A 16574-nucleotide genomic window follows, 5' to 3' on the forward strand; every position below is an offset into this window, starting at 1 on the left:
CCTTGGCTGCTAGTAAATGTATTCAGAAGTGGTGGCATCTTTTTACACTGTGCATCTGACTTTCTTAAAGAACAGATGGTGTTGTTTCCAAACTACCAATTAGCAAGGAGAGGGTAGCAACCACTAGCAGCTAGCAGCAAGCAGCTCTTTCTGCCTCTTTTATGCTCCCAGTCTCTCTTTTTCTGTTTTTGTCCCTCTTTGCCCTCTTGTTCCATCTTCAGCTCTGTGTTTCACTCTCTGCCTGACTTTCTCCCTGTGCAGCCCTCATATGACACCGAAGAGATGTGGTGGCCTGCTGAACAGATTGGGAGTGACATATGTCAGACGTGGGGGGACTTAGTGGGGCAACCGAGTATGTGTCCCCCAGCGTGCTTGTATGTGTGTGTGTATGTGTGTGTGTGTGTGTGTGTGTGTGTATTGACTCTGCCCCTTCACATTTCCCCCCTTCAGGTGTGAGTCCTGGTGTGAAGACCCCAGACTTGAGGCTCTCCTCCCACACAGAGGCTCACACGCAGCTTTAGATTCCCCATTAATAACAAGTGGGAGTCTGTGGGAGGTGTGTGTGTGTGTGTGTGTGTATGTGTTCAGGGACGCTGAGGATTATGAACAGCGTGATATCTTGTTTGCCACTTGGTGCATAAAATGAAATTACAAGCCAAGAGTCAATATCTCTACATGCTGATTTTGGCTAACCTCGCTCTCCTTCCTCTAACTGCTACATTCCTCTGATTTGGCAGAGGGACACAGCACTGCTCTCTTGCAGAAATTAACCCTGAAATATCCAGTGGGAAATATATCCATCCTCTGTGCCTCAAACTCAGTTCGTGGTGCTATAACTTTTAATCAGCCCCTAAATTAAGAATTGATTTCTCAGATGCAATTAAATGCTCCTCTGGAGAGTATCTAAACGGAAAAGCAAAAGTCCCAAATCTATCATACAGAAAATTAAGATGTCAGTCTGTTTTAGTTCCAGTTTTACATCCAAGTAAAGTATTAGCTACTATTACAGCAGAACTGTCATCCACTTTTTCTGCTGTCATTGTAACATTTTCCATATACACTGTCATCACACAAATACATCACAGATCTTTCCTCCCTGTGCTCAGACTGCCATAATACATTGTTTCTGAGTCACATATTTCAAATATGAAATTCAGTGATATTCCCCTTTAACTCCAACAACCTTGAACAAAAGTCCTCCCTCTGCAGTTAAGTGGGTGCTTGAAGGGCAAGCCAACGCAGACACGGTCCAGTGCTTTTATTGACCCAATGAAAAACCTCTCTGTGTCTCCAGGGGCTTGGAGCTCAGGTTAGGGTCTTTGTTGTCTGCGTTCATTAGTGTCTCCTTCACCATCTCCCTTTCTCTCTCTCCCTCTCTATCTCTCTTACTCCCTCCAACACCTCCTTCTCTTAACTCCCTTACTCTCTCGCCACTGCTCTTTTCCCCTGAGGAGTTGGAGAAGAAAATGTCACCAGATCAAATTAGCGGGAGCCTCCAACACTGCCTGTCTGCCTCTGTCTGTCTATTCCACCGAGTGATAGCGTCAGTCATGGAACTTTCTGCATGTTTGTGTACAAACTTTATATTCCCCAGGTATGATACTCTATGATTCTGGTAATATAGTTTCTTTTTTGTCACCATATTTTTCAGCACTGGATAATTGGGATTTATTTTCCCTATATTTTAAAAGGCACATATACATGCTTGTTGCTTCTTCCTTTTTTTTGGTTCAATATTTTGGAAAACAACTTTTTCAGTTTCTTGCCAAGAGTTAGATAAGAAGACTGATACCACTTTCGCATATTTTGGTAAATATGAAGGTATAGCCAGGATACACTTAGCTTAGCTTAGCATAGAGACTGAAAAAATAGTGAAACACCTAAATTGGCCTTGTCCAAAAGTAAAAAAACAAACAAACAAAAAAAACTTAATTAACATGTAATGTATCCTTTGTTTCATCTGTACTACAACTGTGCTATTAGGGTTTTTTTTAAACCTTTGAACAGAATCAGGTTAGCTGTTTCCCCCTGCTTTAAGTCTTTATACTAAGCTATAGCTAACCATTCTTATTTACCAGATAGATATGAGAACGCTATCAATCTTTTCATCTAACTCTCTGCAAGAAAGCAAATAGACACATTACCCAAAATGTTATACTGTATTACTCCTTTAAACATGTTAAATAATTTAAATATCACTTTCATTATTTCATTGAATGAAGAAGGCAACACCTCTGAGAAAGCCTTGATCTCACACCCACTTCCTTTTGCAGTGTCACCACCACCACATAACTTATTCATAGCACATTTCATATTCATAGCCTTCTTTACTTCACTGAGATGCATCAGACATACAGAAGTGATTTCTCTCTCAGTCTGGTGTTATTTACCTTAATGCATTTTAGTAGAGTGAGGGGAAGCGTTGCCAGACGTCCAGCTTTGCAAACAGATGACTTTAATGCATGTTAACCTTGGTGGCGATAAAAGCCCTCACCATTATTCCTCTTAAACCATACAGTGTCTATCAGAGTCCATTGGGAGGAAACTGGAACAATTCCAGGGCTGCTCACCTACCAACCGCAGAAGGCCACTAATTGAAAATTACCTCAGACTTCTGAAAAAGAGGGACAGGCTTGTAGAGTTAAATGTGGTTGATGGCAGAATAATATGTGTGTGGGTGTGTATGTCCATGTATGTTTTATATAGCAGGGTTTTTGTAAGGTTCAGTTTTCCTACTGAACTTTGGTAAATGAACATGATATTATAGGCTTGAACCATTTATGTAAAAAAAAAGCAAACCGAAAGAGAGAGAGAAAAAAGAAAGAACAAGAACCTGAGAGATCTGCAGCAAGAGTGAAAGGAACACACAGAAGTCCATTTTGTACTCCATCACAGCCGGATGAAAGTGGCCACTGTCCTTCTGCCATCAATATGCAAATGGAAAAAAATGGCCCTTGAGTGCGGGAGCAGTTCCCTCAAGTGCATTCATTAGCCACCGTTAGCATAATTGATTCCCAGTCCTGCCATAAAACTGGTCACTCCCTGTGCCGCTCGCTCTGAGGGATCCTCTGGGGACTTCACAGGCTAATTTCAATCATAAATCATTAAAGGACACCACTAGCCAATGGACTGTGCCAAGGCCCCAGAGACGTGCAAGCAACAGTAATTCTGTCACTGACGTCTAAATCATCGATGTGACATACAAAGGTGCCTACAGGCTGACATATCCTACTCTCCGCCTCTCTATCCTCATTTCTTAACTAGGTGTCATAAAAATGTATGTGCCCTTTAATTAGGTAACATGTACCTTAACTTCACAATATGGCAGAGATGCAGTTTTTGAATTTGTGCCTGAAATTATTTAGGTTATTGCATAATATTTTACTGGAGTGAAAAAAAGTGAAATTGTTGTGATATTTTATAAAATCTTAATAATTGTAGTGAGGACAATCTCCTCTCTTTTGAATTACACCAAAGTGATAATAGTGGGTTGAATAGACCTTTTCAGAGACTCCCAGGATCTGCAAAACCTCTCAATAGTAAGAGAGTAAGAATAGAAAGTGTCAGAGTTAACACTGGCCAGACAGAGCACCGGTGCTCTCAACCCATGAGAGACCATGCTTCCACAAAAAAAAAAAAAAAAATTAATAACAGGAGGTGAAAATACTAAAATGGGACCTATTATTCTTTTCCTTATATTCAGTCATATAAATAATGTTACAATGTTGGGCGTTCATGTTAAACATGGTCAGCGTGTCAAATAATGACGATAACGTATATAAAAGTAATCCCTGTGATCAAAAAGCACTGGTTTCACGTGGCTCTGAACACTTGGTTTCCAATAGTTTTTTCTACTTTCAGCCCGAGCCGACGTCGGTTTGTGACAAATTTCTTTATATGGTCATCTGCTCCATGCACAGCATGCATGTTCACTGCTCCGCTCTCCTAACATTATGGCATTTATCCATTGTTTTGGGGGTAGTCACGCCGAGCCATGACTCGAGTTGAGCTGGCATACCGCGAGACTTTTTCCATTAAACAGCAGGGCAAAGTAAAATAAGTTGTTTACCTGTTGGAGGTGTGCTGGATGTCTGCAGCTCTTCATCAAACATCATCATCACTGTGTCTGCGTCTGCTTGTACTATTCCTCCCTGCATCATTTCAAACTGATCCACTGAGCTAAGAGTTCCAAATATCTCCAAATGTTGTTCCGTCGACCGCTTTTTAGCACCACTAACGAAGCTCTGCTAATCAGAGGGAACACGTTTAATTTCCTGTAAATTCCTTTTATTTAGTCATTTAAAATCTTTTAATTTGAAGCAGAAAAGCAGGAAATGTTGGGTTTTCATCAGCAGTAACTTAACACGACTGATGTGGCTGCTCCCTGGCAGTCTTCCAGAAAGCTGGCCAATCAGAACAGAGTGGGCTCATCAGGAGGGGGGCCTTAAAGAGACAGGAGCTAAGACTGCCTGTTAGAGATAGAAGATGAACTGAGGGACTGCATAAAGGGCCAGTATAAGATAAATAAGTGTGTTGTGTGTAATGAGTTTTTTGAACTGTGAATCATGCAAAGCTACTCTAGTTGAGTCCAAAAATAAAAATATAGAGCTGGAAATGAGCACAATAGTTCCCCTTTAATGACCCCTTGGGTCATTTTAGCTGTGGAGCACATGAAAGAACACAAGTCAAGAGGATTCCACCCCCACATGGAACAAGACACTGGAGTTTCTTTGGAGAGACAGAAATACATTTGAAATACACATCAGAAAAAAATCACCAGGATTAAACAAGAAATAACTTTCAGTGTCATTCTCTTCCTCCCTGTCTGACACACACATGCACACACATGCACACACACACACACACACACACACACACACACACACACACACACACACACACACACACACGCACACCCTGTCTCTCTCGCACACACCATGATATTGCATGAGATAAGATATCTGCCAGACCCCTGCCATAAATTGTGGACACATTCCTGAAGTGACTTCACACTGCATTTTCTCTTTGTTTAAGCCCAAGTCTAAATTAATGTGAATTAACTGTCCAACTACTCAGTAATCCAGCTAATATTACTCAGCAAATGTTTTCATGTGGTTCAACTCCCATAGCTGTACGATATAAATTGAATGAATTATCCAAATCCAGATTTAATGCATTGTCTGCCATGTGGCCGTGTTGTAATACTAAATATACAGTTATTGCTTGTGTAAGACTGTATTTTATTATGTTGTGATCAAATTAGTGTTGTTTAACTTCTGTGCATCTATTAGCAGTATTGGAAAGCATCTTGACGGTTAATTAGTCATGAATTTCATGCTGAAATAGGATTGCTGTTCAACCATATGTTTTCTGAATATTTTTATATAATACACTATTACATACAATTTTATGTCTATAATCACTGTTGATTGATCATAGTGATGAGCTGAAGTATGTGACTTTTGCGTATAAAACCTCAATTAAAATTAATCTCACTAGAGAAGGGAAAGTTCTAGATTCCTTGAAACAAAGGAATGAATATTCATTAGAGGTGGATTACAATTTGGGTGCGAAGTGTCTTCTCCACACCTAGAGTCCCCACCTGTATCTGCAAGGTGATAAAAGAACTGATTGTCTTTGTCAGTCAGGCTGGTCCTCAAAATATCCCTCCAGGAGTTCACCAAGACCTTGATCCAGTTTATCTTAGTTTTTTGCCTTTTTTCTAGATGTCTTATCTATTCATCTTTTCTCCTCTCCTAAAATATGCACGCATTTTAACCTTTTGCACCTTAGTATCAACTGAACGAACCAAACTTTTTAGTATTTATGTGCCACCGTAAATCTTGCATTTGATAATATTTTGGGAGTTTTGTCATCCAGCCAATGGAATTACTCCCGAGACTATTCAACAAGTTTAATAAGAGTGAGTGTAGTCAGAGTTCTGTTTGACTTTAGCCACAGTGGACCAGAAATCAACAGAGACTGGGTAGTGCTCCAACATTCTCCAGTAACTCTGAATCACATACTTCATTTCACTATCACCAACCTAAATGATCAGTTTATCTTATCATTTAAAAGATTTTTTTATTCATCTGTTTGATTCTTTTCTTCTGTTATGTACTCCTTACTAATGCCTCATTTACTCAGTTATTGATGGACATTTAGCTATAAATAAATGTCCTCATTTATTGGCCCCTGTGTTCTTTAAAGCAGACGACAGAGGTCCCTGCATCAAGAATCACAACTTCTGATTTATTTTCCTTCAATGAAAGGTGCTGCCCCAATTATTAACAAGTGCAAAATTTTAAATTCTAAGTGTAGTCATAACACTACATAGTTTATGACTGCATATGTTAAGTCTTCTCAGAATAAGCTTTTATTTGTGTTTTTATGACTCTGCAATCCAAGAAACTTAAAAGTAAAACTAGCAGATGTTTCAGTTTTTCCTACCTGCCTTGTGAGAAGAATTTGCTTGTGTGCACAACCAAACAGAAAATATTGTAAAACCGGTGAGTATCCTATGAGGTGTACCACATGAGTTACTTTGGTAATTAAATGAACATCAGAACTGCAGACTAGTTACTGCAGAAATCATGATAGCTATTAGCTTCAGCTGTATTTCTTTCTCCAGCATTACCATTCAGAGCAGGTGCATAGTTTATTAAGGCTCCTATTATGGAGAGAGAGAGAGAGGGAGAGAGAGAGAGAGACAGAGAGAGACAGAGAGAGAAAGAGAGAGAGTCTGTATGGTAAAATATATATTCCATTCATTCCATCCTACCTTCCCTCCATCTGTCCGTCCATCCATCCCTCCTCTTTACAGTCTAATTAAACTCATCAACTTGTGCAGTGAAGGTTTCCAGCAGCTCAGAGAAACAGAGAGTGAGCGAGAGAAGCGAAAGATAGCGGCATGCTCATGATGTATCGCCACCTCGCAAAATAAAACATATTCATAAAGAATATTCATTACCTCTACCAGCCATCCCCCAGATGGCCAGAAAATTGGCTTTGTGTTGAGATGTGGATTCAGGCATGCATATTAATGAAAGACAGATGTAAACGCATATTCATATTCTTTGGCTCCTCTTTTTTGTGACAGACAAAATGATAATGCATCCACTTAGGAGAGGGGGAAAGGGGCTGCATTCAGGAAGCAATTCACCTCTAATGTGTTGGTGGGTTATTGGCTTTTTGTCAGTCTGGCAGTGTGTGTCCCTGTTTGTGTCTAGTGTGTCTTTCTGTGGAGTTGTCCCATCTCCACGTTAAGTGCTCTCTCTCTCTCTCTCACACACACACACACACTTACACTCTAGCTTTGAGGTTTTGAGGTACAGGTCACTGCTAACTCATACATCAAACACAGTGGAATGTGTTGATCTGCAATTTAAGACATTTCTGTCTTTATGTAGGGATGGCACCAGTGTGCGTGCACTTTGAAGTGTATACATTTACACATATGCAGCAATGACAATCTGATGAATGAAATCTGTTGAAATGAGGCACAAAGCTGTGCACCATTTAAATCTGTTAAGTCAGACACTTTTACCACCATCACCACTATCACCACTTATGACCAACAGCTGGGAAAAATGTCACACGTTAATTTTACTTTATTTATGACTGCTATCTTCACTGTCATCAAATGTTGGTCCCATTGCTTCCACAAGAGGACATTAGCGCTCTCTCAACTGTTGAGGCCAGACCACAAAACTCTTCCATTTCACCTCAGATGGCTACATAACTTGAGCATTGCTAGTATGTAAATCCTTATACTCGTAAAGATTAAGGGAAAAATAAGTTCATTACAGCATAGATAGGTTTTGAATACAGCAGTGAGTGTCTGTATTTGTGTGTGAGCTTTTTGAGGTATTTGGAGGTATTAGTCAGAGCCATAAATGTGACTCCTCATAGTCATACAACTAAAATTTTTTTCCTAATTATCCTCTTTATTTTATTATGTGAAACCCTTTCTTGCAGTGTTTATGTACAACACATCAGTAACATCTATGACATGCGTACCATATCTACTGCTCCAGTAACCAACCCCAGGGCTCCCCTGTACATATTAGATCTAATCTCCATGTTACAGCCTGTATATGTCGCAGTGAGAATAGGGGAGGTTTTTTAATAGAAACGGCCTCATAAACCCCCGATCCTGTAACAGAGCATCGCTCAATTGGAATAAAACCTTCTTTGTGTAAGTGTGTCCCAATATGGAAAATTAAAGGCAGTTAATAAAAAGCAGTGCTAAATCAATGGGAGCCATAAAAGTTACAGGGTGATATTAAAATGTGGGGGGGTGAGGGGGGGCAATAGTGGCATTAACACGCTGGGCCTGAATTATCATGTTAATTTAATATCCAGTCTTCAAATGAAGCAGAAAGCCCAATAAAGGTCAATTAAGCAACTAGCCTCTCATCTCCATTTAGACTTTTATGGCCTCATCTAAATCATGGAGCTGGTGCCGGGGCCAAGGGGCCCCACTGGGTGCTGGGGACCTTTGGGACCCAATGAGGGCACAAGCTTTTAAGATCTAAGTTTGGATGGTTTGGTTTGGGACAGCACTGTGATTTTAGCCCCTCTTTGACCCTAACAACAATTTTGAATTATAGACACTATTCTAACTGCTGCTCACACAAGAGCAAGATTTACACATACAGGTCTCATTTTTATGCAGCACAAATGCAGCTGTTGGAAGCATGGTTGTATCCAACATGAACTTTCTGCCCCTGTGGATTTAGATGTGGGTGGCGTGCATGCTTTTGGTTCCATCACTGCACGCTGTAGAGAGAAAGATAACTTCTTACATCTGTGAAAACTGTGGTCCTGTCAAGCTCTACTTTTGCCAAAGGAAATATGAATTTATTCTCATTCTTCTCACAACTAGGTGACAATAATTGACTCATATCATCGACCCATCTGCTAATTCATCTCTTCAATCTTCTTTTTTGCTTGGCACTATCTCCTTTTGATAATTCCCTTTCTGTATATCTTTACTCCATTTCTGATTTTTGCAAGCAGAACTTTAAATACATAAAACACTAAACCGGATCACTGTAAACTCAAACATCAATCATTAACCCAAATTATTTTAATCAATATTAATGCAAAATGTATTTCAAAACCAATCAATTTCTTCATGAAAAAGAGGAGTCCAGTCTCACCAAAATAGAAAAAATGTAATTACCACTGATCAGGCTCTGTTTTATTTAAATAATGATCTGTAACTTGTGTTGATCCATAAATGTGTTGCATTCAATAACATCTCAAATCATATTTGTATTCATATATGTACGTGTCTCTTTATATTCTAGGGTCCTATAGGATACAATTATTGTTTAAGCTGACCTCATGGCCAGAAAAACCTGCTAATGTATCAAATAACTGACCAAAATAATGACAACTTACCGACTCTCCTTACTCTAATAAGACCGGTAACTCAAGTTTAATATTGATGTCCACTGACATGATGGTGACTGAACAGTCAAAGGAATGATGAATAATTCCCATGTATGCACAGTGTGTATCGACCACATATTGACTTCTTCAAGCAGGACTGCTGCATTGACATGGCTTCATGCAGATCCATAGTCTTATGAATAAATAATGCTGAGCTAGTTAGAGCTAGTCTTTCAAGGTTCAGTTAATAAACAAAAGAAGGAGCCCTGCTATTGTGTGACCTGAAACATAATACTGTTTTAATTGCCTCTGAGGACTGTGACATCATGTGGATAAAAACTCCTCTGAAGTCACTTGACAGAAAATGAATCTATTTTGATAACTGATTCACCATTTAAGTCATTTTTTAAAGCAAAAATGCTCAAAAGAAATTGCTTTCAGCCTCTCAAATGTAAATATGTTCTTGTTTTCTCAGCCTTTTATGAAAGAATGCTGAATATCTTTGGGTTTTAGACTGTTAATTGGACAAAACAAGACATAGCCAAGATGTAACCTTGGACTCAGGGAAATTGTAATAGACATTCTCCACCATTTTCTGACATTTTATAGACCAAACAATTAACTGATTATGAAAGTAACCATTGGTTGCCACCCTATTTTTATTTTGAGTTTGACTTTTATATCCCATCTTAATCATGAAGATCCAGGCGATTGATGCCAATGCTTCGGGGCGAAGCTAAAGTACAAACACTGCTTATTTCTACGTAACACTCCCATCACGTGTGAAGTAGCAGTTGAGATGCACACATGGCTTGTGTATCTTTAAATACACTCTCTGTCTGTGAAGCACCCCATACAAAATGCATAATATGTGACAATTCAGCAAAATGTTATCGTGGAAAGTGAGCATCCTTGCTTCGTTCCACATGCTACGCATCTGGATAGTGTCTGGGCGCATTACATGAGTGAATGGGTTAGTGACCCAGATTCTCTAATGGGATTTTAGGTGTCTAAAAAAATAGAATTGCTTTTTTCAACTCTGACAGATGTTCCTATTTGATAATTACATTAAAATGAAACCAGTAAGACATTGATATGAAAGACACATATAAACACACATAAAAAATAACTGTACAGATGCATTAGCATGGATTTTTTTAGATGATGCTAAGGTTTGATGGTGTTTTCTTCAAGTTGCACAACACTGTAATGAAACATTTATCCTGTGCCCATGGCTTCTGCCTAAATGCTCAAAATCCTTAAGTAGCGTGGCTCTTCCCTAGTCACTTTCTGTATTAAGAGTCAAAATAGACTTGGGCCTTTGTTTATGGGAGGAAATAAGATGTTCCAGTAAACCTAGAGAACACGCACACAAAGTCTGTGCTGCCTGAACATGCCTGTGAAGCCATGCTGTGCTGAAGGCAATCTGTCTCCCCCACCCATAACGACCATCTGTCATTAGTGTAGATCAATGGAAATGATAGATGGGGAGTGCTTGCTGTGCTGACAGAAGAACTGAGACAGGAGTCCAGGAACGACCACAGTTATGGTGCATGGTCCTGACCCAGCGGGCAAAAGCCCTAATGTTAATTTTGTGTCCGTGCTGGGATTGGGTTGATATAAGCTTGGACTGTCAAGGAAGCTACAGACTGGCTTTTGAAAATTCAAATCAATTTTAGTCAGTTGTCTGAGTGTTGCATATGTTTGGAACACTCACCCACATGTCTTTACTTCTGTGCCAGAAGTGTTATAAATTCTCTCTGAATAATCCATTTTCCTAAGCAGTTGGTAGGTTATTCAAAGCATGTCATATGGAGTTGATGTGAAACAAGGCAATAAAATAGGCAGAGAATGGACTGTGCCTCGTCTCCCTCTACACATTTCAAACCATGACATCCCAATAAGCAAACCAAACCAGTTTGGATCCACTGGGTAAAATCAAGAGGACTGGACATGATTTGATGAAGCCCATTTCACACTTGCTGAGAGAGATGGACAGTCCAAGGCCTGTTAAAATCCCTGGGGTTTTGGACAAGAGCATCAGAGGATTTTCAGCAGAAGTCATTCTTAACACAGAGGAGTAGACAAAATGAAGGGCTTTTCTCCAATTTTAGCTACCAAAATTGAATTCTGAGGTAACAGAGGCTCTATCCCTCATCTGTATTCCCTCACCACTCTCTAATATTAATTCAGCTTCTTTGCTATCTTTTTCCTTTTCCAGCAGTTTGCAGCTATGACTTAATGAGAATTCTTTGTTTTGATATTTTTTAGATGAGGGATTAAATTTAACAGTATGTGTGACTTTACCACAATAAAAACAAATAAAAGGAATCATGGAAAAAATAATGCATATACCAGATCTGATTACTCTCTCTCTCTGATTATGCTAATAAAAAAGAATCATACAATGACACAAAAGCCACACAATCACCTGGATACAGTCTTACGAGTGCACATGTATTGACACACACACACACACACACACACACACACACAGAGGAACACGCACACGTTCCTCTCTTATTCACTCGGGCAGTGGGGATTGCTTCGGAAAAACAGCACCTGCTCCTCCATTTGAAAACTATTTAGGGAGGCATCAAACTCTATCAGGGCAGGTCTGATTGCGGTCGCCTCTTCACAGTCCCCCAATCACTCAGTGAGTCAATTAGCCTCCTGCCCCTCTATCCCCCCACCCCCACCCCCCACATACACACTCACACACACACACACATACAGTATGCACACACATGCACAACAGACTCCCATTCCCCTCCGTCCGCTGTGGGTTCCGCCAGGGAATGAGAGTCCATCGGCGGCCTCCCAGCAACACCTGAGGCCCCCCACCACCCAGGCCCAGCCCCCCCCCTCCACAGTCAGCTAATAGCGGTGCTCCAAGGGCACCCGAACCACAATGGCATTCAATTCACGCCATTGTACCCCTTTTACCAAGCCTCATACCAGCGACTTCAACAGCTATTTAGCAGATGATGGGAAAAGAAAGAGGGAGCGGAGGAGAACGAGGGTTGGGGAAAGTAGGAAATGAGCGATGCAACAACAGGGGTGATGCGTCCGCTCACCTCTGAGATCATTTACTTTGTTCAGTGGAGGCGAATTTGATTGTGCCGTTCACTGTGCATGTGTTTGTGTCGGTGTTCGTCTTTGGAAGTATTAAGAGAGTGTTTGCGTGCTTGCAAGCGTATTTCTCATTGCATCCACTTTCACCTGTGTATATGTGTGTGGAGCCTGCGTTCCGTCGACTCTTTGGGTTAGCGGGCGGCGCTCTCTCACAATCGCTTATTTATTCAGGGCCTTTTGAAATAATCGAGTTGACACATCTGTCAGATGGTGAGAGGAGGAATGCTAAAAGGTCACCGGGCGAGGTACCAGCTGCTCCCGCACCAAACCTTTCCTGCCTCCAAATAGCACAGTCATTACACCACAACAGATGGGACTCCTGCCTTTCATTTCTGCCTCACTCATACACACACACACTCACACACATCCACTTGCATGTACAGAGGGGCACACACACAAATGTATCAAGCGCCCATCACACTTATCCACACACATGCACACGTATACACAGAGGTGCAGTAGCACCAGACACTTGTCACAGGCACGACAGGCAAACAGGCAGAGACATGTACTGTACACATCTGCAGACACACACACGCACACAAATACACACATTTATTCCCTCCCTCTGTCACTGTCTCTCTTGCTCTCACCTGCACATTCTGTACTCTTTCTCTCCAGGTCTGATTTCCATGTACAAGGTCAGTATCAGCTGTCTACAGGGAACATCACTCCCTCATACCCAGAGAACGACAAAAGGACAAACACAGTCACACTAAGGACAAAAGCCGGTGGAGACGTTCTCTCTGCAGTCTGCCTCTTTATTTCTCATTGAACTTCCTTTATTTTATCTCTGAGCTATTGTTTAATGATATGAGTCTCAAAGACAGAATAGAACCTTTTGGCCATCGGGAAAGTGATGAATTATTCAAACCTCGTTGAGATGTGATACAACAAATGGACTTATATCTTGGAGGTGCTTTGTTGGGTGTAAAAAGTGCTGGGCATTGTGAAACCCAAAGAAAAGCCTTAGGCCTTGCTCCAAGTGCTGCCTTTGATGGAGCTCTGTAGATTCAACTTTGGCTGAATAGAAAGGCATATTCTGATGACTAGGTAAAAAAAAAAAAATCCATTTCCTCCCCCAAAGCAGTGAAGGCATATGGCAACCTTAATCACCTTATAGGAAAACCAAACTAGTTCAGACATGTTGCTTCAAGTACACTTCAAATATCAATGCTTACCCCAATCCAGCTGTCGTTGATTTCTCTGCATGCACATCATCAGATCCTATTGAAGACTTTGATATTGTGCGCCCTTTCAAGTTCAAGAGAGATACAGGAGAGGGTCTCTGTTTCACTTTACAAAGGGCATGTTGCTTGAAAATATGTAATTGTGCACAGCAAAGCCTATAGTCATTTTTTATTGTTAAGTCATTTGTTGTATTTTCCAGCATGGCTATTGTTCCAGTTAATGAGCTTGAGGGAAGTCATGGCTACTCTGAAGAAAGCAAGGCTAGGAAATAGAATGCTACAATACATAGCTTGCTGTATGCAAATGTCTTGAAGCGAAGACTTAGCAAAGTTGTGTTCAATTCATTAGTCATTAATGATTACGCTATGTTTAGTATACAGAAATAACACCAAAGGCACATTAATGATAACTCTATATACTCTATAACATATTATATGTTATTTCTGTTTAAGATTAACAGATAATATTGTAGTATGCACTTTCCCATACCAATGTGTGCACAGGGTAATGCAGCAATCCACAATATGTGGCCAGCTATAAGCAGTGGCCGGCAGGAAGCATTAGAAGAGTAATAATGTATAAATCATGCAAATGCACAGTTAGGATGTAACCACCGATTTTTAAAGCTCACTATATTGGGAGCATTATTCAGATGTGTCTCCTACAGCAGGTCGTGGCATTACATTTCCAACTCTGCTTGTGCACACCTTGGTGTTGTAAAATATTGAAACCTCTCAGGGTGGACATTACATCTGCTAAGTTGTTAACAGGACCTATTTCATATTTTATCAGTGACATTTATGAGCTTATGCAGAAAATGGAGGTACCAGGTATACAAGGAATGCCTTGCTCTACTCATCAGCAACATTGTTGGGAAAAAGAGGAATTTAACTTTAGTAAATGACACATTTATCATCACACATCTATAATGGTTTATAGTCTTAACATTAATATTCCACTGTTTTGAACAAGCTATTAAACATTCACTCCCAGTAGGCGCAGGTGACAATTATAACCTCCTAAATGATATCAAACAAACTGGAATACCAACAATGACAGACATGCTATCACCTGTGATGACACCCCACATCTGTGTTATCATTTGTGAACAACTCACCTTATCAGTTGTTTGTGTCACTGCAAAAGTTCAATTGTCACGCCCATATGTGATCCATAAACATAAGTATCAGAAACAGTCATGGTGGGAGACATCGCAGCACACTCACTGATGCCTCCGAGCTCATCTTTGTCCATGCACACCAAGCTGCAGATGTCAACATCATGACCGTGTGTGCGTGAAGGAGGAGGGGAGTAATAATCAAACATGATTTGACAGATGACAGGGTGCTACTTGTATCGTATGTGCAAGTGTGCGTGTTGTGTGTACTCTATTTGCTCTACTGTCCTAATGGGCAGCTGCCATTATCAATAACCGTTAATTTTACAATCCATGTATCAGGCTTCCCATTTCCCTCCCTCATGGGTGTGTGCATGTATGTGTGTACATTTACATACTGTATGTGTACACTGATGTGATTGATGGCCCCTACCTCACTCCCCTTCAGCACCCTCTCAGATTTAGTGCCCCAAACTCCCCCTGGTCCCGGCCCCCCTAAGCACAGTAAGCATAAAGCAGGCGATTTACTTTATGACTCCTGCGCTCCAGACCTTTAGTAGATTTACTGTCATTTTTATGTATTAGCTGGTACTGGAATGTGGTGTGCGATAATGACGGACAGGCAGCTGGCCACGCAGGGAGAAAAGTGCTTTGTTGGCAGCTTTAATGGAATCAACAGAACAGTAAACGGGATTCAATTAAAACTTGGTCTTTGTAGGGTTTCGCCACAATGGATGGAGCTATATGGCTACATTAAAGACTATTTCAAGGATGATGGATTCCTTGAATTAGGTAGTGTAATTGGCTTCACTTGTGCAATTTTGCATCCTTGATGAAATTGAAAGGAAGATCCACGTAATCTATCTAATATATGTAAATCAGTTAGCACTATTAACCCCTTAACATACAGCTTTCACTCTTTATTTCTACAGAAAAAAAGCTGTAAAGGTATACTATGCAGGATTTTCCTAAAAAACAATGTATAGACTCATACAAAAGTAATCCCTCTCAATCATCACTTATGACCCACTAGAAGTGTGTGTATGCATCTGCATAGATTCTGCCCTCTGCCTGTATTTTCTTATTTTCGTATAATTTAGGGACACTTGTGGCCATCAACCTTTGGGCAGGGGGTGCGTAGCCCCCAGCCAATAGCAGCTTGAAGGGTGTGAGGTCAGGACTTGTAGTGTAGCGGCCAGGTTACATCACTGTTTCTCCTCTGACCACTGCTGCTCTCCAACCTATGAGGCTGGAGAAAATGACCTTATTCCATACTATCTGACAGTGTTACATAAAGGCCTATCTGTATGATGTTTACACTGAGTGAAATATTCACACCCAAGACATGTTTTTTTTATGGCACATGACAAGAAATAATATTTAGTTAGTTCTTTACCTTCAAAAAAATTAATTTTTAGTTATCGCTGTGTCTTGAACATAATAACTCTGTGAAAGTTTTCAAATTTGATTAAAAAAGTAAAGATGCTACTCTCTTCCCATTGGCTCACAGACCTGGGATCCCCAAATGTGAGGTCTGCAGTTGGACCTTCTTGCATATTTATCATACAGACATGGTATCCATCTTCTTATCTAACACTCTCTCTACAAAAAAGAGAATAAACCTATTTTAATAAAATAAAAAATGATATCAAAAAAATGAAATAAATAATTTTAGATTGTCTGTCTGGATTTGTATATCCACTTTGTTGTCTGGTGGTGAATTCTCCTTTTG

This window comes from Thunnus maccoyii, chromosome 15 (assembly GCF_910596095.1).
Source record: "Thunnus maccoyii chromosome 15, fThuMac1.1, whole genome shotgun sequence".
Lineage (NCBI taxonomy): Eukaryota > Metazoa > Chordata > Actinopteri > Scombriformes > Scombridae > Thunnus > Thunnus maccoyii.